The sequence below is a fragment of the Micropterus salmoides genome, unplaced genomic scaffold (genome assembly GCF_014851395.1).
Source record: "Micropterus salmoides isolate LMB-PRFRI ecotype aquatic unplaced genomic scaffold, ASM1485139v1 Ms_hic_scaffold_12, whole genome shotgun sequence".
NCBI lineage: Eukaryota > Metazoa > Chordata > Actinopteri > Centrarchiformes > Centrarchidae > Micropterus > Micropterus salmoides.
Genome location: NW_024040263.1, coordinates 23,293,047 through 23,318,015, shown reverse-complemented (window position 1 = coordinate 23,318,015; position 24,969 = coordinate 23,293,047). Strand labels below are relative to the sequence as shown.

Below are 24,969 nucleotides of genomic sequence, written 5' to 3'. Positions count from 1 at the left end.
TTTACACTCTTTATTGAATTTTGCTATTTTTGTGTTTTGCACAATTATCACAAATTTGTGTATGAAGTTAATAAAAGGCTGTTGCTCCACCAAGGAGCATTTACATGGCCCAAGCATTCTATATTTCCATTTCCAGCTCGTATAATTAAATATAATATATTGTTATTATTATTATTATTATTATATTATCTATAGTCCCTAAAAAAAAAAAAAGGATAAAAATATAGTTATTGTCCCTGAGCGAAAATTTGACTTTTACAACAGCTGCAAACCGCTGCAATCAACTTGAGAACAATATATAGCCAACAAAGCAATACAGAGGTACACCAAAGACACATTAATAAATTACATACAACAAAGAAAGAAAAGGGTATGTAAAATATGGCACAAGCCATTAGATATAAATACGTAGACATTATAAAAATGAAGAATGATCTAAAAGCACCAGTGCCTCCTTGCCAGTAAGACACTACATAAAGAAGGATTGAGCTGGTTGTTTGTTGAGTAGTGTTGAATGACTGAACATGAATTTGTTGTGTTGAGAGTTGTTTTTACTATGCAGTAAAAGTAGATGCATTCTTTTGTATATTACAGGTACATCTCTTAAAATTAGAATATTGTGAAAAAGTTTTTTTTTTTTTCAATAATTTAAATCAAAAAGTGAAACTTTCATATATTCCAGAGTCATTGCACATAAAAGGAAATATTTCAGGCCTTTTTTGTGTTTTGGTTTTAGTCTAGATGATTACAGCTATGGAAATTAAAAAGCCATATCTCAAAATATTTAGGGTTGGGTATCGTCTAAAGATTTTACGATACCAGTACCAAAACCAGTACCCTTAAAGTGATACCGATACCAATTGAGTACTTAATTTGATACCTTGCGTAAAATTCCACCTGTTGAAGCCATTGTAGTTGATTAGTAGCCTATTATTATTTTTTCATTATTTTGTTATGGACAAGCAAGGTTATCTATTTTTTTTTTCTTTTTTCAAATAATTACATAAAAATCCTCACGGGTAGTATCATATAGGTAAAGACTAGATCTTAGGAGCTGGAACTGCAGCTGGAGGCTCTATGAGTAAAATCAGCTGCTGCGCCACGAAAGCATTGAAATTATATGATGGAACGCAGAGATTGATCAGTGACAAGTGATAGTAGTGAATAGCAAATATAAATGTACAGAGTAGTGTTAAATGATACCAGAAGATGAAACCTACGAAAAGCCAAGCTTGTGGTGATAAACTTGCAACAGTCACGAACATGCCTGAGACCGCAGCTGAAGGTAAGCCGCTGTTAAAATCACGCATGGACTCGGCACGTGCAGACACATAAGTGCCCTTCTCACTCTTTCAGTGTGTTGCTTGCTTGTTTGGCTGCAAGGAAAACCAAACAAAAAGTAATTTTTTGCCACGTTCCTGTTATAATAAGTATCGAATGAAATACTGGTTTGACTAGAGACGTTTCGACATTACTTGATACACAAGGGCTGTTTCTGCTGTTACCTTAAAGGTATCGAAAAGCGATGCCCATCCCCCCAAAACGAATGTGTAATACAGAAATGATGACTTTCTGTAAGGTTTTAAAGTTCTGAAAGTGGTTAACTTAGACACTCAGACTTACTTGGTGGAGGCTCCTTTTGCACAAATTACTGCATCAGTGTGGCGTGGCATGAAGGCAATCAGCCTGTGACCCTGCTGAAGCCCAGGTTGCTTTGCTGATAGCGGCCTTCAGCTCGCTATGTTGTTGGTCTGGTGTCTCTCACTGTCCTCACACCATAGTGTCTCTGTGGGGTTCAGGTCAGGCCAGTTGGCTGACCAGTAATAACATCTCCTGGTACACGTTGCATTGACCCTGGACTTAAAGAAACACAGTGGACCAACACTAGCAGATGAAATGGCACCAAGTTTAATATAGTTTTGGATTTTTATTAGTATTTATATTGATTTTGTTTTGACTTTTCGTTTTCAATTTCAGTTTACATTACATTTACTCATTTAGCTGACACTTTTATCCGAAGCGACTTGCAATTGCTATATATGTCAGAGGTCGCACGCCTCTGGATCAACTAGGGGTTAAGTGTCTTGCTCAGAGACACAATGGTAGATGGGTCACAGTGGGAATTGAACCCTGGTCTCTCACACCAAAGGCTGGCATCTTATCTTAGTTTTTATTAGTTTTAGTGTTACTTTTAGTCTTTGTCGCTGCACGATGCCAAGCTCAGTTCAGTTTAGTTCAGTCCAGTTTAGTTTTCTCACAAAACATTCAAATACAAGTACAATCAGAAATATTTTTGAAAAGATTCACCCTTTTTTAAGCTATCTGATGCTTGTCCATAGGGGCCCAAACACTAAGCAAATATATATTTGAAATACTGACGCATTGTCTAAATAAATACTACAAATAAATTAAGCACATGCAATCTACAGTATAATTTCTAACCTACATACAGCAAACCCTAAGAGCTAACTACACTAATCTTATTACCCAGTGGTCCTAAGGAAATTCATTACATTATTCTCTGGCTCTATCATTCTTGTTTAAATATGTGAAATACAATAAATGGTGGTGAAATACAATTGATGGACAGCTAACAAATTAGTGTAGAAGATAGTGTAGGCCCCCCCTTGGAGCCACAAACATCAGGTCCCTAGCACCCTGAAAGCAAGTATGACTGGAAAGCAGTTGTATTAAAATCTAAACCTTTATTAATCAAAAAAGAGGTATTAAAAAACAATGTGAACCACAAAGAGACAGGTTGGCTGAGATATCAATGAGCCCATAAAACACACACTAGCTGATATGTAGTAAATATAATTACCAGCAGACAGTTAATCCAGTGCTAGGAGAGCTCACAGTCAGTGGGCATGTGGCAAGTTTATCCCACAGGCAGAATACTAAGTCAGACCATCAGAACAGAACAAAACAAGGAAAAGAAAACCACCAAGACAGTGACTCACTAAGTTACCTGCAACCCAATCTAAACAAAACACAACTCTATGCAGTTGTTGCATTCATATGATTTTGTACACATGTATGAATAAAAGATAATAGAAAACATGTTCAAATCGCACCAACTACGCAGCCAATCCATACCTGGGTCTCCCCTACTACTTTTGTAACTACGTTACATGGGGCACTCCTCGTAACAGCGGTCGCCACAGGCTACACTGACCCCGGGCTCTATTGATGGACACGCAGCGTGCCAGCTCTTCAAGCGTACTGCTTAACTTAACTGCTGGTCCGGCTCATAGGTCCGACCAGACCAACTGCCCCGCACAGTCAGTTCCACCGGCTTCATATCCACTCGAAATGTAGGCTTATTAGGCCCTATAAAATAAATAAAGAAACGAAAACTAAGGACATTTACTCTTTCATTTTAGTTAGTTTTGCAAACATACAATACAGTTTTAGTTAGTTATTGTTCTTTTGTAATGTCTCGTTTTTATTTTTATTTCAGTTGACAATTTTTTTTCACGTCTATTTTTTGTTATTTCGTTCGTCTTCGTTAATGATTATAACCTTGCATGGCACCCCACATCATCACTGAATGGAAACTTTAGACTGGACTTCAAGAAACTTGGATTCTGTGCCTCTCTACTGGACATCCAGACTCTGGGACCTGGATTTCCAAATGAAGTGCAGAATTTACTTTCATCAACAGTCCAGTTCTTTTTCTCCTTAGCCCAGGTAAGAGTCTTCTGACGTTGTCTCTGGTTCAGGCACGACACCAGGAATGTGATACTTGGCCCATTTCCTGGACATGTCTGTGCCTGGTGGCTCTTGAAACACTGACTCCAGCCTCAGTCCACTCCTTGTGAAACTCCCCAAGAACTTGAATTAGCTTTGCATGACAATCCTCTCAAGGCTGCGGTCATCCCTGTTGCTTGTGCACCGTTTCCTACCACACTTTAACCTTCCAGTCAACTTTTCATGAAAATGTTTTGATACAGCACTCTACGAACAGCCAGCCCTTTCAGCAATGACCTTCTGTGGCTTCCCCCCCTTGTGGAGGGTATCAGTGGGTGTCTTTTGACCAACTGTCAAGTCAGAAGTCTTCCTCATGATTGTGGTTGTGTGTACTGAACCAGATGGAGAGATTAAAGGCTCTTCTCAGGTTGACGTGTCTGTGTTATACATTTTTTATTCTAATATTTTAAGATATGGATTTTTGATTTCCATGAGCTGTAAGCCGTAATCAGAAAGATTAAAATGAAAAAATCCTGAAATAGTGAAATTTAAAAATTTGTTAGTGCTTTATGTCTTGTTTATTTGTACAACCCAATACTAATAAAAATGCTATGTCGGTGGGTTAGTAGCAGTTAGTAGTACTTATCACAAAAGTCAAGCTACTTTGGTCTTTCAAATTATGCTAGTAAGCCTAAAATTTGCGCAGTGATGCATTACACCAGAAACAACAGAGTTCAGAACAATGATGAAATGTTTTATTGATCCAGTGCTGGATCTTAGACAAGATAATCAATAGATTGCTCATTATTACTCTCTTTCTCTCATGCTGCTGCTCTGCAGGCAGGTGATGTCTGCCCCCAACTTGTTGCGGGTAGGAATAGCAGAAAACATCTTTGTGGAGTGTCAAGACTGCACAGGAGCAGACATTAGGGTTGAAATCATCGTGATGAACCATCCAACCAAAACCAAAAGGCTGGCATCTACATCTGTGACGCTCACCAGTGCTAAAGACTTCCAGGATTTTGGACAAATTAAGGTAATGTGTAAATAAAAAAAATATTTTACTGTCACTTGGTTTTATTGCCACAACACATTATTTATTTTAAAGCCTGAAATGTTACATAGTCTATATAAATAATTTTCTTTTATGACTACAAACAGGAGTATAAACCGTATACAATATAATCTGACCTGCTCCTCACACCTGCTTGTATCTCTTCATGCTGGTTTCAGATCCCTGCTGGTGACTTCAGTAAGGATCCCATCATGAAGCAGTATGTGTACCTGCAAGCTCAGTTCCCTGACCGACTGCTGGAGAAAGTCGTCTTAGTGTCCTTCCAGTCCGGGTACATCTTCATCCAGACTGACAAGACCATTTACACCCCTAACAGCAAAGGTGAGTTCAATACTCCATTGGTACTGAAGAACACACCCACCTCTGTGTGTCTTTGTGGTCAGGTGAAATTTGAATGACATCGGACGCAAAACTTTATTCAGTGGTTTTTAATTCTCGACTACTCTCAAAATGGAAGAGTAGTATTACACGTAGTAGTAGTAGTAGTAGTAGTATTAGTATTATTATTAATATGGAAGGTTCACTTTGTTAGATTAGCAGATTTTTCTACACAATCAAATTCACAACTTCAGTCTCATTTGAAGCCTCACTTAAAAATGTAGCTCACTATTCAAGCATCCAAAAGACTTCATAAATCTTGATTACTAAAATACTTCATCAACCAATAGAATAAAGTGATTTGAATCCTAGGTGAACTTAAACTACCAAAAAACTAGAGGCGCTCCGATCAGGAGTTTTTGAGCGGATCACCGATTGCTGAAAGCGGTATCGGGATCACTTGGTCTATTTGAAGCCTTTTATTTACCATGTAGCATTATACAATATACTGTACATTTATGTAATTAGTCCTAAAAAAAAAATGGGCAACAAATTCCACTCCCTCTGTTTTAGAGACTTAAACCATTGAAGGCTTTGCCTGGTTACTGCGAAAATCTTCTAGCTTAACAAATGTAGCTTTCCTGTGGAGTAAACTACAAAAGCAGAACAAACAGCATGTTTATACATTTACTTCAACTATAAAAACTGCAACAAAAAAGGCTGTAGCCAAAATATTTAGGAGCTAAAGTAGCAAAGGCATCCTGAGTCAATGATAAACTCTGAAGTAGCCGTTTTTTGTTCTGGAAAGCTCAGGCAGTTTCTGTGGGCTTTAGGTGGCAGAGAGAGGGAGTGTGGGCTACAGAGAGGAGTCAAAACTGCCTTCAGTGAGATTTGAAAATAATGGACATCTAAATAAATAAAAGTACAATGTTAATTCCATATTATACTGATAGTATATTGTTAATTTTACCTATAGCTACTGTATTCATTATAATTTATTTATTATTAATTTGTTTACCACTAGTAGGCAATATGCCTAATATTAAGTCAGTGGATTGTTTTCATTTATTAGATCCTTGAGCAAGAAGCACAGTCTACATGTTTCACATGGGCCTACTGCCACCATCTTTACCAGAGGAGAGAGTAGCAAACACTTTAAATACGGCCAGCAGGTTTTTATTTGGTTTTATAAAGGTTAAAAATACAGGAGATCATGGGGAAAACGGGAGGGTTGACCTGAGAGGAGTAGAGAGCAGTCGGGTAATGTGAGACTACATCCACACTACTACGTTTTTTTAAACAGTTTTATAACGAATACAGTCTTCACTGTCCACAGCAGCGGGTTAGCTGCGTATCAGAGTTGATCTCCGTCCATATTAAAATGACTAAAAACACACATCTAGTGGCCGTTCACGTACACTGGGCATGCGCATGCTGATGTAAACATGAAGCAGATGGTCTACTCAGCAGTTGCAGAAGATTTGGCGAAGAACCACACCAGGTTTTTTTTTTTGCATTGACCAAAGTGGAAGTGTTACTGAAAGCAACACGGGAGTGCAAACTGTTGCAGCGGAAAAAAGACTGCACGGGAACATGCACAGTACAAGTGTTATTTACACAGTACAAAATATTTTAATAAAAATACAGAAACTATAACTCAGCATCGTGTTTTTGGTTTGGATGACTGATAAGACCCAATCAGAAAGTGTGTGTCTGTGTCATTGTTTTATAAAGTCCTCTCTTTGCATTAGACGCTTTCCTCGCATGACTACATTTGCTGCAAGTGTTCACACACAACGCGAGAAGGCGATTTTAACGTGATAATGTGAATAAACACAACTCACCTTTACTACAACTGTATGAACCCAAAGTAAACATTTTGCTGTGATTTAAATAGTAATAAAATGATTAAACTGATGCTGAAATAACAACAACATGATGAAGATTTGTTAAACATATAAATTCATGCTTTTTCAGGTCTGTCAGCAAGACAGCAGGACAAAGATTTTTGTTTTCTGAATGGAGTTTTGGATCGATCAAGCTGTGCTAATTTGGTCACAGTACAGTACAATGATAGCTGGTATAAAGTTACAGACACATGTTTTCTGAACTCACCAGGTAGTTCAACCTCCTCGCTTTCTTTTTTACAAGTAATGTCCAGTTTTTATATAAATATGAAGTTGTAGTCCGACAGAGCTAACTGTAGCACATCCCTCCGAAAGATGGTCTGACACTTGAACTGATGATTTTAGATTTATTGGAAATCCCAAAACCAACGTAAGAGCTGGTTACAAAAATAAACAACACAAACAACAACCCCATTAGCTACCTTACCATATAGTTTCAGAGCATTAGCATAGTTTAGCACTAACTCACAAGCCCAGTATTTGCCCAGCTATAAACAGCCACAATTGTTCAAACCACCATGTTAATATGGTATTATGATAAATTTGTGCCTCTTCGAAGGGGTGCTAAAACATTAAATCTTTCACTGTGTGTGCATGTTACTGTTTCTCCCCTTTTCCGTTGCATGTTGCAGGAAAACTAGTTATGGTGCCAGCCGGTGACTTTCAAAATAAAAGCACCTCTAGTCAGAACAGGAAGTAAGACACTAGGGCTTAAACCGGGTAAAATACCTAATAAAGCCTACTGAAATGACTGTTCAACAATAATATTTCTTCTGTAGAGCTAAACATATACTGGGTTATTTACACTAACTACGCTAACAACAACACTGGAACTGGATGTGCATGAAACCTAGCTGCTGAAAAGCTCCAGTGAAGATAAATCAACGTTGAAATCCCCAAAACTAAAATAAAAAGCTAATTTTAAAAAAGCAGTTTACTCCGAGCTCCTCCCGCAAGTAAACGGCGTAGTTGTCAGAGCAGAATATTCAACTCACTCACTCACTGCCCGCTTCGATTGCGTGTTTGCATTGACTTTGTATGTAAACTCACCGCCCCGAACACTCGCTTCGCTTTTGGTCTGAAAGCACCATGAGATGAGCACGACTGCGACAGTTTCACTTGATCGCTCCTGCTTGTTGCTCTGCTTGTCTGATTGCTGCTCAACTCTCATTGTAAATGATTAACTGGGCGCATTAATGCTTCCTGTCTGAAAAGGACTAGCTAGCTTTGAAAACTGTTCAAACCGCGTAGTGAAACCGTGTTAGCTGCTGTAGAAAATTTGTCCTGCAAGTATTGCATCATCTGATTTGCTTTTTTTTGCCTTTTTAGAGACCACCAATCAAACTAGTTAAAGCCATTATTGGCTTATTACGATCGGTGACCGATCGATCGGAGCACCCTTAGAAAAAAACAAACTAAGTCAGTAACTCAGCTGAGTTCATTGTGGTAGTTTTTTGAGCTAGCTGAAGTGCACGCACGTTTAACATAAATATATTTACAGTTACCAGTCGGGGTGCCTTGATCCAGTCGGTGACCTTAAGATTATGTATGTATACCGCTTACACTACAGGATGAAAATCGTCCCACTTATCCTCTAGTGTGTGGCGAGCTTAAGGCATTAATAAGTGCTTTATAATGACTAATAAACAGCTAATATGCTACTAACACGCATGCTAACTCTAGTCATTTCTATTAATAAGCAACTAGTTTGCCTTAATATTAAGTGTTTGATTTGTTTAATTTGTTTGACTAAACCTTTATTCATTATTTTATATGAATGGATGTATTAATAAATTAGTCATATGAACCAATCTCTTTACTTAAATATATGGAAAAATAAAATCAAAAAGTTGATAAAAAAAATTAGAAATTAAAATTAGATGCACCTTTCTTCGACCTTCAGCAGCAAAATTAACTTCTTTCACTCTTATTTCAGTTAGTTACAGGATGTTTGCTGTGACGCCCCGTATGGAGCCTGTAGATAAGGATGACGCAACCCAAACTGATGCTGAGATTGACATTGAGATTGTGGTATTGTATTTTATCTTTGATATGCACACAATTAAATGTAATACTACATAATCAGATGCGCTGGGAGTACTGAGAGTAGCTAGATAATTTACCAAAAAAACTAAATATTGAATTAACATAATGGACGCAGCCTCTCCTTATAGGGTAAAACAGAAATAGCAACAAAACGAGTTAATCTAGATGTGGACCAGGCTCATAGAATATAGATAAAAAGTAGTGCTGGGCAGCGATTAAAATTTTTAATCTCGATGAATTGCATGATTTGTTGCATAGTTATGCGCAAAATTGAATGATGAATTATAAAGTAGTGTATTATGCAATTTTAATTTAAATGTACTGCTATATACACAAAAGTGCAATAACATGTGGTTTGCAAACACTAAACAAATAAGGAGCTTTTTACCAGCAGTATTCCCTTTACACAGTAGCACTTAAACATTAATTTAATTAAATCAAATATTAAACGAAAGCTATTTAACACTGCCAGGGCATTAGCTTTTATCTAGCTTGTTAAAACCAGTTACATCAGACTCCAGTGTTTTTGTTTTTTTCTGAACAGGTATCCGCAGAAACAGTTTTCTTTTATCAGAGAGCAGCAGAAACAGTCTATGTTCAGCAGGAAGTGTCCCTGTTAGAGTGTGGTGAAGTGTTCCCGGCCGCCAGCTGCCGAAGTTTAATTGTCTTGAACTTTTTGTATGCGACGTGCAGCACAAATCATTGGAAGCGAGATTGATTCTCGCTGTTCATGAGTTTCCAGAATCTATTACTTTTTACTAAATAGGACATCAACAGGAGGGAATTCGCATGGCAGAGCATCCCTGCAAAACTAGATAAAGGCCTATCAGGTAAAGTTATGTATAATTTTAACTTAAGTTAAATAGGCTACAGCTGTGTAGTGCACAGAAGCTGTTCCCTTGGTTACTATCTATAGAGCACCTGCCATTTACTCGTGGAACGCTGTCTCCCTTTCTGTTTACCTGAGAGAACCCGCTGGACCAAGCGACAACATTGTGATTTTAAGAACATTCCTTAGATGGATCTCGTCAATCAGTGTAATGGAAATATGTCCTTTAGTGAGTCTTCTGAAATAAAGAGTCCAATCCAGACGTCTTTTAAGGGTTTTATTCTTTGCAAAGGGTCATACAGACATACATTATAAAAAGATGTACCGCATCGGTTAATAAATTAATTTGTAAACTGTTAGGGCTCCCATATGGTTTATTAATTCTGTTTATTTTTAGACTCCTGGTGGCATCATTTTACCACTTGATTCAGTCTCTCTGAAATCAGGAATTTCCTGGATATTACTACCTTGCTGAAATTGTCAGGTGACTGTTATTTTAATTACATTTATATACATTCTGTTCTTTAGTGTTGAAATGATATTTTAACATGTTTATGGTATGTATTATCTCTCTAATAAAGAGGGAAATCTGTGTGTGTGTGTGTGTGTGTGTGTGTGTGTGTGTGTGTTTTGTATTTTGATTATGTCAGAAACCGTTCATCCCATCCACTTCAAATGTGGCTGACATGTGCTGTTGTGGACCCAAGGGAGTGCAATGTCGCGTTTGGTGCAATTTTAACAAGCAACATGTTCATAATTAATAAATACAGTAGAAAACAGTACTGCGCTCTGCAGCAGCGACGGCAGGGAGCGCTCGCGGGGCACAGCGAAGCTGCTAGCAGGGTTTATGCTGCTCAGCTCTGCTCTGCAACAGCGAGAGCAGGGTACCCTTGCGGAGGCGGGGCTTTTAATACAGGGTACCCGTGGGGTCTTAAAAGTATTAAAAAAGTCTTAAATTTCATATTCCAAAAATAAGACCTTAAAATTCTTAAATTTCATTACCAAAGTATTAAATTTCGTTTACCAAGGACTTAAATTTTTTCTTGTCCTTTTCATAGGATTTAATTAATGCCATAACGTCATAAATGAATACTTTGTGTATGAGAGACTTCATAATATACTCCGTTTGGTGTGACTCTGATGTTATACAGCAGTACAGGTCACGTTACTGTTTACGTCAGTGTTTAGCTTTACGCTCTGAACTGTGACGTGTTCGCGGTGCACGAGCTCTGGCATCCAGCTCTGCGCGAAGCAGTCACTTTTTAGAAAAGAAAAGAAAACCTCTCTGACATGCTACTAACGTTAGCTCAACGACTCAGAAAGCCAGAAATATGAACAAGTTGGTGGACGAGGCTGAGGGCAGTGGCGCTGAGATTAGCACAACAAGCTGATCGGCGTGCGAGCCAGTCACAATGTGGCGAGCGCTAATGGAACAGCAGAGCTGGAAGACACGCTGCAGGTTACTGGCTGGTCAGTGAATGATACAACAGCAACGGAGAGACAGGTGTGTGTGAGACGAGGACCATGTCTGTGTGTCAGCGTTGCGCACCTGTTGTAGGCTAACGTTATGTGAATGGAAACATTAAACTAACGCACAACGCGCAACTTACATCTAACGTTAGTGATGGCAAATTCGACTCTTTTGACAGACTCGAATCTTCAAATCTCGTTTATTAAAATTAACTAATCTTTTTTTGAGTCATTTTGTTCATTTAAATAGGCTGGTTATTGCGGCGCTGCAGCCCTCTAGTGGGCGATTAAAAAACAGCACCGTTCTCAAACACGGAAGGCTGCCTGGCTTGCTTTAATTGATAAAGTATAATGCACAAATTCACCTCTTGATCACTCTCTATCATCATTATATACACACCCTTGGGCCCACAACCAAATTCAAACCATGTAAAAACCACAGAAATATGTAGTCTATATGCAATACACTACTCCGCCTAAATCCTTCCATTTTCACAGTCTTTCCTGAGTATACAACCAGACCAGCCATATAAATGCTTATGTATATAATAATATCATTATCTCTAAAGTGCTCATTCATAAAGTAGCCTAATGTCCCTATGCATGAGTAAAATATTAATATCAGATTTGCGTACATAGAAGTAATAAGCTTGACTATATGAATAAACACACTCTTATTAAAATTCAACCAATTTAATAATAATTTGGATCAAGCCACCAAGTTCTTAAAGAACTCCAGCACAGAGAGAGGAACAAAGAAATATTAACACATTATATAAATGCAGCAGTTTGGCAGTTCTGGACGCAGAATGGGCCACATCAGGTCCTGATTCTGCAGACAGAGAAACAAACATGAGCACATCGCTCTCATCTCAAACACGGCCAGGTAGTTTACCAATCAGGAGATGTGAAACAACATCACGGCTCTGTTGATAAATAGAAAGTAAAAGTTACATTGCGTTCTCTGGCGGACCTGGATCAGCTGTTAGCTGTTTATAGGGCTAACGCAGGGCTTAAGCTGCTATATGTGGCTGTGTATTCATGTTTTAATGACCGGGTTGGTTTGTTTTGGAGAGGAGGCGACCTCGAAGGTAATTCGGCTCCAGGTAGAACCCTGTCAGGGCTCTGAAGTGGAACCAGAACAACTCTCAACACTAGCAGGACTAAAGTTACTGTGTTAAAATCACTGCACTGTAATAATGTTATGCTTTATAATGTCACATAATTAACAAAATAGTTATATAATGTCAGTCCAGTGACTGTTACCTGACAGCCGACCTGCCTCTCATTCTCTGGCGCTGGCAGTCACTCAGCCTGCGAGTGAACAAAAGACTGAGGAGGACCCATGTGAGCGGTGATCGAGTCGTTCATTCCTGCTCCACAGTAGGAGCTGTCACGTGACAAATGAACGACTCAAACCTAGAGACCCACAGTTGCTATAAGTCGTAAACTAATCAATTCTGTTAATTCGTGAAAATGAACGAATTACTCACTGAGACTACCCGTTCCTCCCGAGTAATACACACGATTAGGTCTTATGAACGACACAACACTACTTACATCACCCAGATGCGCTGATCACGGGAACGAGGGAAAAACAAACTGGAGCGCAACTCCTTATCCCAGCTGCTTTCAAACCAATACTAGATAATACTATATTTCAAGCAGCCTTTTAGATGCTTTAGAAAAACAGACTTTTTCAGCAGTGGCGCGTTTAGCCTACATGTTAACGTGTTGTTAATTTGTCATTTTGTGTGCTTCACCTACGGATAACAGCTCTCTGTGAGCCCGTTCCATTCCGCTGTCTGCAGGCTAACGTTACATATCCACATGGAGCATTTCAGAATAAAAGCGTTTTGCCGGTCTGATTTTGCTGACTTGTTCAGATTTTGCTTATTGTTCAGTTGTCCTTGATTGTGCTTCTACTATGGTTAAGTAGGCTACGTAGTTAAATTGTTTCTTTTTTTCATCTGTTTTAACTGTGTTTATTGTTAATGTACGATTGAGTCTGCAAAGCGTGTTTGATTTTGAAATCGACCGGATTCTCTATGCCGTTCTGTGTCTGACTTCCTCCCCGGTTCATCTGCTCTGTGCCGCTTGACACGGCTTCCGTCAAAAATAGACTGTCAGTGAATGTTGAACTGTTGATGAAAACTTTCAATTAAAAAAATTGCAAATCGCAATATCTGGCAGAAAAATCGCAAGTACATATTTTTCCCCAAATCGTTCAGCCCTAAGGAGGCGTCACATTGACCCCTGTGAACAGGTACTGCACTAGTACCCTTACTTTTCATGTTGTTAATTTAGTGTTTGTAAGTGATGTAAAGTGTGGAGACACACTGAATTCTCAGTACACAGATCATACAAGGACATTTCAGTTGTGTCAATACAGGCCAAATGATGACTGAATAAATAAATGAGTTGCACAACTGGATAGGAAAAGAGACATTAACTGGAAATAAGGTTGTGTGAGTGAAGCCCCATTTGCTAATGTTATAAGTGAGTGTGAATACACTGACCAACTGTGTTTGTAATATTAAATACGAGTTGCACTTACTGCAATTCATCCCAGAGCTTAAACAAGAGAGCTAGATCTAGTCAAAGCTAGTTGGAAAGATTGTTGCAGCTAGTCATAGCTAAAGCAAAATTTTGTCAGTTGACAGAGCAGTTGTCAGGTTGTGTATTGTGTGACCCCCTGTCATCGATCAGTCACTTCAAGACTCCTGTCATAATTCATTTCAAATCCCAAAAAGATACATATCCCAATAGAGAAAATTTATTGTAAATTCAATGAAATATAGAATTTCTAACTGTATTCGGTATATTTCTCTGCATTATAAAGGTGATTAAGCGATTCTGGAGAAATCCAACACCATGAAAAATACCAGCAAACAACACAGCAAGTAATGTAACTAATGTTACTTTGTGGATTAGCAAACTGATGCCACTTGCTGCTACTCACAACAACAGCATGTCTTGGTGAACTAACCATACTTCTCTGGCTTCAGGAACCTTCCCGACCACTTTCAAAATGGCTCAGGTTATACCCTTGCTCAAAAAGCCCTCACTTGACCCTACTCAAGTTGAGAACTATCGGAGCCATTTTTATCTAAAACTATCGAACTTCAAACAGGTCTCAGAATTCCTCTCACGGAATGACCTCCTACATCCACATGAGTCTGGTTTTAAGAGTGGCCACTCTACTGAAACGGCTCTTTTTTGTAACAGAAGCCCTAAGGTCAGCTAAAGCTGCAGCCCAATCCTCAGTCCTTATCTTGCTTGACCTATCAGCTGCCTTTGACACAGTAAATCACAGGATCCTGCTGTAAAGCACTCCTGTGGTTCGAATCCTACCTTTCTGGGCGTTCCTACAATGTTTTGTGGCAAGGACAATTATCCTCCTCCCACTGCCTCTCCACAGGGCTGCCCCAAGGCTCAGTGCTAGGGCCCCTTCTCTTCTCAATTTACACCACCTCACTGGGGCCGATCATTCGCTCACACAGCCTCTCTTAGCACTGTTACGCAGACAATACACAACTGTACTTATCCTTCCCGCCAGGCGATCCCACCGTCTCGGCGCGGATCACAGACTGTCTCTCGGACATATCTGCATAGATCAAGGCTTGCCACCTTCAACTTAAACGTCTCTAAGACTGAACTCTAGGTCATTCCAGCCAAGCAATCTATTCACCATAAAATCAAACTACAAATTGATACCTCCAACCAGGGTGGTGAGAAACTTGGGTGTCATGATTGATGAACAGATGTCCTTTTCAGACGATGTTGCTGCTGTCTCAGTCGTGCAGAGAGACATGAGAGACAGAATGTCCTTCTAGTAGGTCTTCCAGCTTGTGCGGTGAAACCCCTACAAATGGTTCAGAACGCAGCAGCGCATCTGGTTTTTGATCAGCCCAAAAGGACACATGTCACTCCATTACTGTGTGACCTCCACTGGCTACCCGTGGCCTCCAGTATTCAATATATTTTTCTTTCTGCTTGCTGATAATTTGGTTTGGTCTGCTTGGTCTCACTCTTCCACATGAAAATGACTGAGTTTAACACACTACAATGACTACAAGACTTAACAGAAACGCCAGGCATATATACATAGGGAGCAGGGCGGGAGCAACACAGGTGACAGGGATCAAGGTTAACGAGGCAGGCAGAGAGACAGCAGGGAAAACAGAGAGGCAGGCAGGCAGAGTGATAACTGGGGGAACAGACGGAAGCAGACACATCACAAATAAACTAACCAACAATGAACACAGACAGAAATCAGAGCAGACATGGGCAAAACAACAACCTACACAAAAGTACACAGACCAGGAGTAACGCAAAGACATGAAACCAAAAGCCAGAGAAACCAAAATCAAAACACAGTTGCTCTATGACACAAGACAACAGGTAAGACAGAACCCCAAAAACACAACAGACCAAAATTACAGAAACTCACCAAAACTCAGAGTGCAAACTAGACATGGCTGACAGACAGAATGTGACATTCACACAAAGCAATCTCAGTCCTGGCTGTTCTCATCTGTGACACCACGATGGTGGAATGAGCTTCCACACGCCATCAGAGCAGGGGCGTCCCTCTCTAACTTCAAGAAGCTCTTAAACTCTCTCTCTTCCGAGAACATTTCCTCTTAATAACACCTCTAACTCCTAACCTCTAACATGCACTTCCTGTGCTCTTCTTCTATCCCCTTACAATAACCCTGTATTGATTGCACTTTTTTGTCAACCCTTACTTCTTTCCCTAGGTATTTACCCCATTGATGTGATATGTGCTATTAGCTCTTACTAGTATTTATTACTGCTGTTACTAGTATGTATTGTCAGTTGTAGATCTCGTGCTGTATTTGATGCTCTGTTGATGCTTGTATGTTGTTCCTCAAATGTAAGTCACTTTCGATCTGTCAAATGAGTAAATGTAAACTGTATGTCTGTGGGCAAGTAATTTAACGTTACCTGACTGACACACACATCATGGCTGGCACTGCGGAAAAGTGTTGTGTGGCTCGTACATTATTTTTAATGCAAATTTCTACCCTGCAAGAACTTTGTTCATTTCAAGTTGGGTATTAGTTTTACGTTGGACATTTGATAGATGCCGAATTCCAACGGCAAGCTAACTTCACCGCGGTGCAAGGCACCGTTCCCTCACCAAAATATTTCGGTATAGTGGAATTTGCGACACAACGAAATAAATGATATAGCATAATTGTAAACGATAGATGTTTTTCTATTGTCAAATGATGGATATCGTCATATCGCACAGCCCTACTCCCGTCACAAGATGGTACGTTATGTAGTCTGAACAGCATGGCGATCGGCCAAAGCTGAATGTAGTCTGCATGAGCTGTAAATTTTAGATTCATTTATATATTTAGATGTAAAAATTAATTTTAAATGGGCAGAATGCGATAACACAGAAATACATTTAATCCCTATGAACTATAAACTAAAATAATCAGACTAATATATAAAATAAAGGTGCACCCATTCAACAGCGTTACAGTCTTACAATATCTATTTTGCAGTTTACTGGCCAACTTGAAAACTTTAATGCTTAATGCATCAAAACTTTAGTGTTTTCTATAGTTACTGTTCTCCGTATAACAGTAGACAGTAGGTTAAACGTCAAGTGCCTTGCAACAATTTGTGTTTAATTTAAATCTACATCTTAATTTGTGCAAAATTTTAATACCTTGATGCAATCTGATGTCTGATTATTGTGTAACCTTAAGTATATAAATGTTATGAGTATCTCACTTTTTTGCTTGATTATTGAAATATGTGTTCTTGTCTGTGTTTAGTCCTGGACTGTGGAAGGTGGTGGTGAGGTTTCACAACAACCCACAGCAGAGCTATTCTGCAGAGTTCGAGGTCAAAGAATATGGTAACTCCTTCAATACCTGCACTTTTGTTTGAAACCTATATGAACCTTTTACATTTATTTACTTTTTACCTGATTGGATACATAAGTTGGATGATGGTGCTGCGTATAGCTGCCTCGGCGTTAGGTGTGCTCTGTTTTGTTTTTGAGTGTTAATTCAGTTTTTGGCTTAAAGTACAGGGTGGGTGCAGGTTGCTAAAGTACAGGTTTAATAAGGATGTGCGAGACTCTCCACTGACTCTCCCCCCCTTTCAAATAATACAAATGTCTCTGCACGTGTAAATATTATTTTATTTCACATCATACACAACTATGGCAAATTGCACATATTTGTTGGTAATTGTTCATCGTTCTATATTTTTATATTTTGTCAATTTATATATTTATGTACACAATATTCTCTTCCTTTGCAATACGTCTGCACAACATGAACATGAGTAATGCACATCTAAATATCTGCCACATTGTTTTTTCTCTGCAAATGGTTATTATTTTTATTCTTATATAACTGACATTTGTTTGTTCCATATTTATATATTTCTACATTTATTTATGTCAACTGTATGTTTGTCCATGTGTAGCACCTTATTACCAAAGCAAGTTCCTTGTATGTGTACTCTACTACTACAACACTACTTAGCCATAAAGCTCCTTCTGATTCTGATTCAAAAAACCTTTTCAGTGCTTCCCAGTTTTGTGGTTAAACTGACACCTGCGAGCGCGTTCTTCTACGTGGACAGTGAAGAGCTTACTGTCAACATCAAAGCTACGTAAGTGAAGGTTTTTGTTTTGTGGCTTTAGAGACCAGGTTTAATTATTAGAGTGCTTCAAGGTGAAAATAAAGGGTGGTGTTCAGAGGTTGTGTTGGCGTTTTAGTCTGTTGGTCCTTTTTTGCTGTTGTAACATTTTGACCTTCACAATTTTAATTGCTTTTACTTTTGTAGGCATAAACACGTCCTTCTCTTGTGGTTTTAGGTATCTGTTTGGTGAAGAGGTGGATGGGACGGCCTACGTGGTATTTGGGGATGTACAAGAGGGTCAAAAGAAGAGCTTTCCCAGCTCTCTTCAGAGAGTGCCGGTGCGCACATTCTTGCATCTCTGTCTGTCAGTCTGCCGGGCGATTGGTCAAATCAAGTCAAGTTTATTTATAAAGCACATTTAAAAACAACAAGATTTGACCAAAGTGCTGGACAGTTTATACAGTAGAAGACATAAAAATTTAAACCAGATAAATTAAAACAGGCCAAATAATTAATGACATACAGCAATAAGATATAAAAACAACACAGTTAAATAAAAAATAGATAAATAAAAACAAGAGCGCAGGTGCCCCCAAACAGACTCAACATCCAAAGAATAAAAATATGTTTTAAGACGAGACTTAAGTGTTGATGGTGGGGGATGATCTAATAATCAGGGGTAGATTATTCCACAGTCTCGGGGCCACCACTGAAAAGGTACAGTGACCCTTTGTTTTCATACTAGACTAAGGGATGGTCAAAAGGGATTAGTTTGATGGTCGAAGGGGTCTGGTAGATCTGTATTGTCGTGTCTGACTTTTATCTTTAATGCTTTTTTTCTCTTGCAAACAAACAAAGACAAGAACAAACTTTAAACTGTTCTACAGCTGTCTGAGCTGTCCTCATTGATTCTAAAACATCTATAACACTTAATGTCTGGGATTTTACGGTTTTCCACATGTCCGCAGTAACAATATTTGGGCTTAATTGTTGGATTCACATCTACAAATGTATCAGTGATAGTTAGATTCAGAAAAAGTACCTACCAACTGTTCACTGACTGTATTTCAAGATGTATTCTTATATGATGTCACATTAGATCGAGAGAGGTAACGGAGTGGCCACACTGAGGAGAGAGCACATCACACAGATCTTCCCAAACATGATAGAGCTGGTGGGGAGCTCCATATTTGTAACTGCCAGTGTGCTGACAGAGAGTGGTAAGAAAGTTGTTGTTGGACGGGAACGTTCTTCAAAATTAGTAGAATTTCTTTTTATTCCATGATTGTGATGTGCACGTATCACAAACAGGTGGTGAAATGGTGGAGGCAGAGTTGAGAGGTATCCAGATTGTCACATCACCATACACCATCCACCTCAAGAAAACTCCCAAATATTTCAAACCAGGAATGCTTCTTTAAAATAGTGGTAAAGTACTTATTTATATTATGTAAAATGACATTACGGTTAAATTCCTTTTTTTAAAAAAAAAAACATGTTTGCTCTTAAAAAGACAGTGAGATGATTTCTGACTGTTAAGCTGTTTGTGTTTCTGGCGGCAGGTTGAAGTTGTAAATCACGATGACAGTCCGGCACAAGATGTTGTGGTGGTGGTTGATCCAGGCCAGGTGCGTGGCCACACTGCTGCCAACGGCATGACCAGGGTTACCATCAATACAGACGCAAACGCTAACAGACTTACAATCACCGTAAGTCTTTTCTTTTTTTACCTTTTCGTTTTGTAGACGTTTAGCAAATGGAAGCCTAAATCTACATTAATCAACATTTATTGATATTAAGCGTGTCTTTAGAATAGTTTAATTTTCATTTAACCTTTTGCATTACAGCCATGTTTGGCAGATGAAAGCTTACGCAAAAACAAAACAATAAATCCAATTATCATCTACTTTTCTGTTCTCATCTGTTGGCCTATTGGTATTATTTAATTTAGTTATTTGATTCTATTTGCAAATTTTACTTATAGGTCAACTGCATATTGAAATGTAATGCTAGTATGCTCTTTGTGCTAATACACTCATCTCTTCTCAAAATAACTTGCAGTGCATTGCATTTTGTGGTATCCTAATTACTAATGAAATGTTTGTGCAAATGGTGACTCTAAATCAAAGGGTAAATCCATATTTTATGGCTTTGTCCTACTGCTCCGTGTTTAAGTATATCAAAGGGAGAAAGGCCTGACTGTGTGCATTTAATTGTAGGCAAGGACCAATGATGCTCATATTTCACCTGAAAGGCAAGCATTAGCCACCATGGTAGCTCTCCCATATACCACTAAAAGCAACAACTACATCCATATAGGTGAGGAGCATCCTGAAATTACATCAGATTGTAAAGTCAGTGGTGGCAGTGTTACCTAACATGTACAAGACCCCCCTAAGTGTCTAACGCTAAGTGTGGAATGGTGTTATTGCAGATGTGTATCCAGCTGAAGTAACATTAGGAAAAAACCTGGAAATCAACCTCTTCCTCAACAGACAGGAAAATGCACAACATGACATCACATACCTGGTGAGAGATGTTTTACACCTGTGTATAAGATAAGAAAAGATCAAATCAGCCTTAAATTGTCTCACAGGCGAGAAATTTCAACATTACAACATATTAATATTATATTAAAGTAAAGTGATAAGTGACATTAAACATAATACTAACAATATCATATCACTATAAAACAAATTACTAAAAATAAAACAGTGGAAGTCCTTGTGATGGACTGGCGATGACTTTCGCCCAATGTCAGCTGGGATTGGCTCAAGCTGATTACATTTGTGTGTTTATGGACATGATTTAATGTTTGTCTTGCTTTATATTTTCATATTTGATTTGAAGTACTGATGAGTAAACTGTGTCCCTAGACCCTGAGCAGAGGTCAGTTGGTGGATAAAGGCCGTTACATGACGAGAGGCCAAACACTGATTTCCTTGAGAATTCCCATTTCCAAAGAATTGCTTCCATCATTCCGTATCATTGCCTACTACCATACAAATGATAATGAAGTGGTATCAGACTCTGTTTGGGTGGATGTTAAGGACTCCTGCATGGGCTCGGTGAGACACACAACACAGATACAGCAGAGAGTGAACAAATAAGACACCCATGTACAAACTAATAAAATTCAAGGCACAAAAATTCATAATAATATAACAGCTTTGCAAATCTGCTCTTCTGTCCTCCTTAAGTTGAAGTTAGAATCATCGAGACCTGCTCCATCCTATGATCCTCTCAGAATATTTGGTCTGAAGGTCACTGGAGATCCAGGAGCCACAGTGGGACTGGTGGCAATAGACAAAGCCGTCTATGTCCTAAACAACAAGCACCGACTCACCCAGAAAAAGGCAATTTCTTTCTTTTTACTTTCTCTTATCATTTTTTAAACAATGTTAATTTAAGTCCACAGTGTATCAGCTGAGGTGACAATGTTGTTTGAGTCCACTGAGTGGAAAGAACAAGCAAACACAGAAAGGCCCTTCTGTGTTTTCTTGTTCTTTCCTTGTGTGAGTTTTCCTCCAGGTAATCTGGTTTCCTCCAACATTTCAAAGACATGTAGGTTAGGTCCAGTGATTCTCAAAATTGTGAATAAGTGTGAATGTATATTTACATTAAGTGTCTATCTATATGTGTTTGTCCTGTGATAGAAAGCTGACCCATCCAGGGTATACACCAACACTCTCTGTATGTGAGCTGGGATAGGCTCCAGCTTTCTCTACACTGCAAATGATAAGCGGGTATTGATAATGGATATGTGGAGAATTTGAAAATCACAGGCTTTGATGACTAAAATCAGCAAAGACTCCTTGATGTAAAACCTGACTAAACATTGGTGATATTGATAACCTAACACTGTCTCACTCTTATCTCATAGGTTCTTCCCTTATATGGCAAAAGTCAAAACTTAAAATACTTAAGTAGAAGCACAATTACTGATTTATACAAATACTTGATAAAGTAGAAACACACAAAAAACAACTTTGTTACAATAATGAAAGTAAATGCAATTTGTAACTACCACCTCTGTTGTTATTTGACTTGCATGACTAAGTATGGTTGTATTTCTGTGTGTGAATGACTTCCACCCTGCTCAGGTGTGGGACATTGTAGAGAAGTATGATACAGGCTGCACACCAGGTGGAGGGAAGGACGGTATGAGTGTGTTCTACGATGCTGGGCTGCTGTTTGAGTCCAGTGCTTCTGGGACTCCTTACAGACAAGGTGATACTACTTCACTCTCCACTCTTTTCTTCTTTTTACTGGTTTCATTCTATATGAACCCAAGAAACCAGGGAAAAGAGTTCAGGCAGAACACTAAAGATGAGGACACAAAAAGGAATAGCAGAACTGAGCACACTAAATTAAGGGGCAAATGAGCAGGGAGGGAGCGCACAGATGAAACACTTAAGGTAATCAAACAAGTGGAAATAAAGCTAGACAAGAACACATGAAAATAGACAATACAAAATAACACAAGCACACGGGAACACACAAGGACAGATTTACCAAAGTAAATCAGAAAACATGGAATGACTGTAGAACTGAACAAAACCAGATCAAGGGCAGGGAATGAGAACACAGAGAATGAATAGATGACCAAACATAAATAACTAATCAATCAGAATTTTCTGACAAATCTAGGAAAATAAAACAGAGTGCACGAAACAAGAGAGCAAGGATAAAACAAAACCATGGACAAGGGATGCGAACACTGTGGTAAGGAGTGATAAATAAACACAGAGGTACACAAACATAGAACAAACAGGGAAAATACAAAACAAACCATAACTCAAAAACCATAAATAAAACATATTTGGTACAGACCCCATCAAAAATCACATCATCATAATTTTTATATTTATTTCATTGAATATAAAATGCAAAAATTACAATTCCCTCTAAAATCGTGACTCGTATCACAAACGCAATATCTGTCAAAACCAGTTATCTGTCAAACAAGCACAGACTCCATCAAAGATAGTCCACTGTAAGTCTTGAAATGAGAAGTATTGCTATAATAATGTGCAATTTTTTTCAGGTTTCTAAAGCATTGCTGTCCTTTTTACAGCACAAAATGCTGTTGAAGTAATAAAAAGAAGTCATGTTAATTGCAGGCTGTTTTTTGAAGTTAGGCTCTTGCAAACATCCACTACACACTACAGTAACAGGAAATATAAAAACAGGATCAGACCTGGTCTGTGCCCAGAGCATCTCCCCTGTCTCTTCCCTGCTCCACCAGGTCTGTTGAAAATTAATAGGTAATTATGCGAGAGAGAGAGAGAGCGAGAGAGAGAGAGAGAGAGAAAACAGAGGGTTGAGGGAGGGAGATGGCCTGTTAAACCTCCATTCTATCTCCTGCCCTAGTGTGGTCAGTAATACATAGGAATGGGGATCGTTCATTTTTATTGATATTGATACCCTTATAGAGACTGCTTAACGATCCGATTCTATATCGATACTTTACTATTATTTAGTGATGGTTATTTGGTAAGACCAGACCCAAGGGGCATGAGGTAGGCCTGCATGGTATGAGGAAAATATTCAATGTGCGATAATGTTATATATTGAGATGAAATATCACTTGCGATAAACATATTAACTAACTGGTTGTTTTAAATTTAATATTTTAAATACAGCTAAATGTTGTTTCTAGACAACAGCAAAGTTACTCAATAACTTTATCTGACATCACATGTAGTGAGTGACGTTTAGAAAGAATAACATCAGTCTGTATCAGTCCCTCCTCCTCTCTCGCTGGCTGCAGGTAACGTTACCAGGTAGATGGAGGAGCGGCTGGTTTTTAAGACTACAGACCAGTCTGTGCTCCAGACAGACAGCTTTCTATTTAGCTTGTTTTTAACATTTGGCTAATGCCAAGCTAGCGTTAGCTGTGCTTGTAATAAAACATACAGGATGAGATATTGAGGACAGAGATGATTAAATTAACCATTTCTACATGTTTAATGTTACCTTACAGACAGGTGTATTGATAAAGTATTGTCTTTTTTACTTGCGAAGGTTTTATTGCACATACTTACAGGAACGAGCGAAGCTGTCATCAACTAATGTTACAGTAGTTTGGAGCTAACTTAACTCTCACCGTAATGTTATTCCACCGCCACGGTGCAGCCTCTCGCTCTGCCACCGCTGTGTGTGTGTGTGTGTGTGTGTGTGTGTGTGTGTGTGTGTGGGAGCCGACAGAGAGCAGGCAAAGACTGCAGCCTGATGATTTTCTTATCCATTGTGTTTCAAATTAAATCACATTTGATGCCCGAGACACAGCGTTACATCATAGCCCGCAAGTCTCGATAGCAGTATCGATAAGCTCGAACCTTATTGATTTTCGGATAGTGAGAAATTTTGGAACCGGGTCCCTACTAATACATATTTTAATACGGTCGAATATAGTTGTTAAATTTACATAGTTTCCTGTTTCTGTTGTCAGATAACAGAAGGAGAATGAAATTTGATCGCGGCTCATAAATACTATGTTGACCAGCAGTCATTAGCAGATGAGCTGCAGATAAAATTATTATTTTACAAATAATTTTACAGACAAAAATAAACAAAAATACAGGTTAATGAAAGCAGCTGTTCTGTGAGATTGGCTATATTGACAGCAACAAAATGTTGTAAAACATTACTGGGTTACATTTCGAAAAACGTTGGTGGTAGGCCTATATGATGCTACTGTTAAACAGAAGAACACCTTTAGCTACAAATGCATTACATCAATCCAACAACAGTAGTGGAACAACATCACAGTCGCTGAGGTGTCCAAACCAACAATAAATTCCTTCTCTTGGCATTAGACAGATTTTAGTTGGCTGTGTCGAGGAGTGGATGAAGTAGAGGACTTCATGAGTTGGTGCAGGACCAACCATCTGCAGCTGAACACCTCCAAGACCAAGGAGATGGTGGTGGAAGAAACCACATCTCCAGCTTGTGTCCATCGAGGGGGTCGATGTGGAGGTGGTCAGGACTTA

At 38.8% G+C, this 24,969-nt stretch overlaps 1 pseudogene; it reads left to right on the top strand.

Moving 5' to 3' along the window:
- LOC119899473 overlaps positions 1–24,969 on the top strand; it is a 69,385-nt pseudogene that overhangs the window by 1,434 nt on the left and 42,982 nt on the right.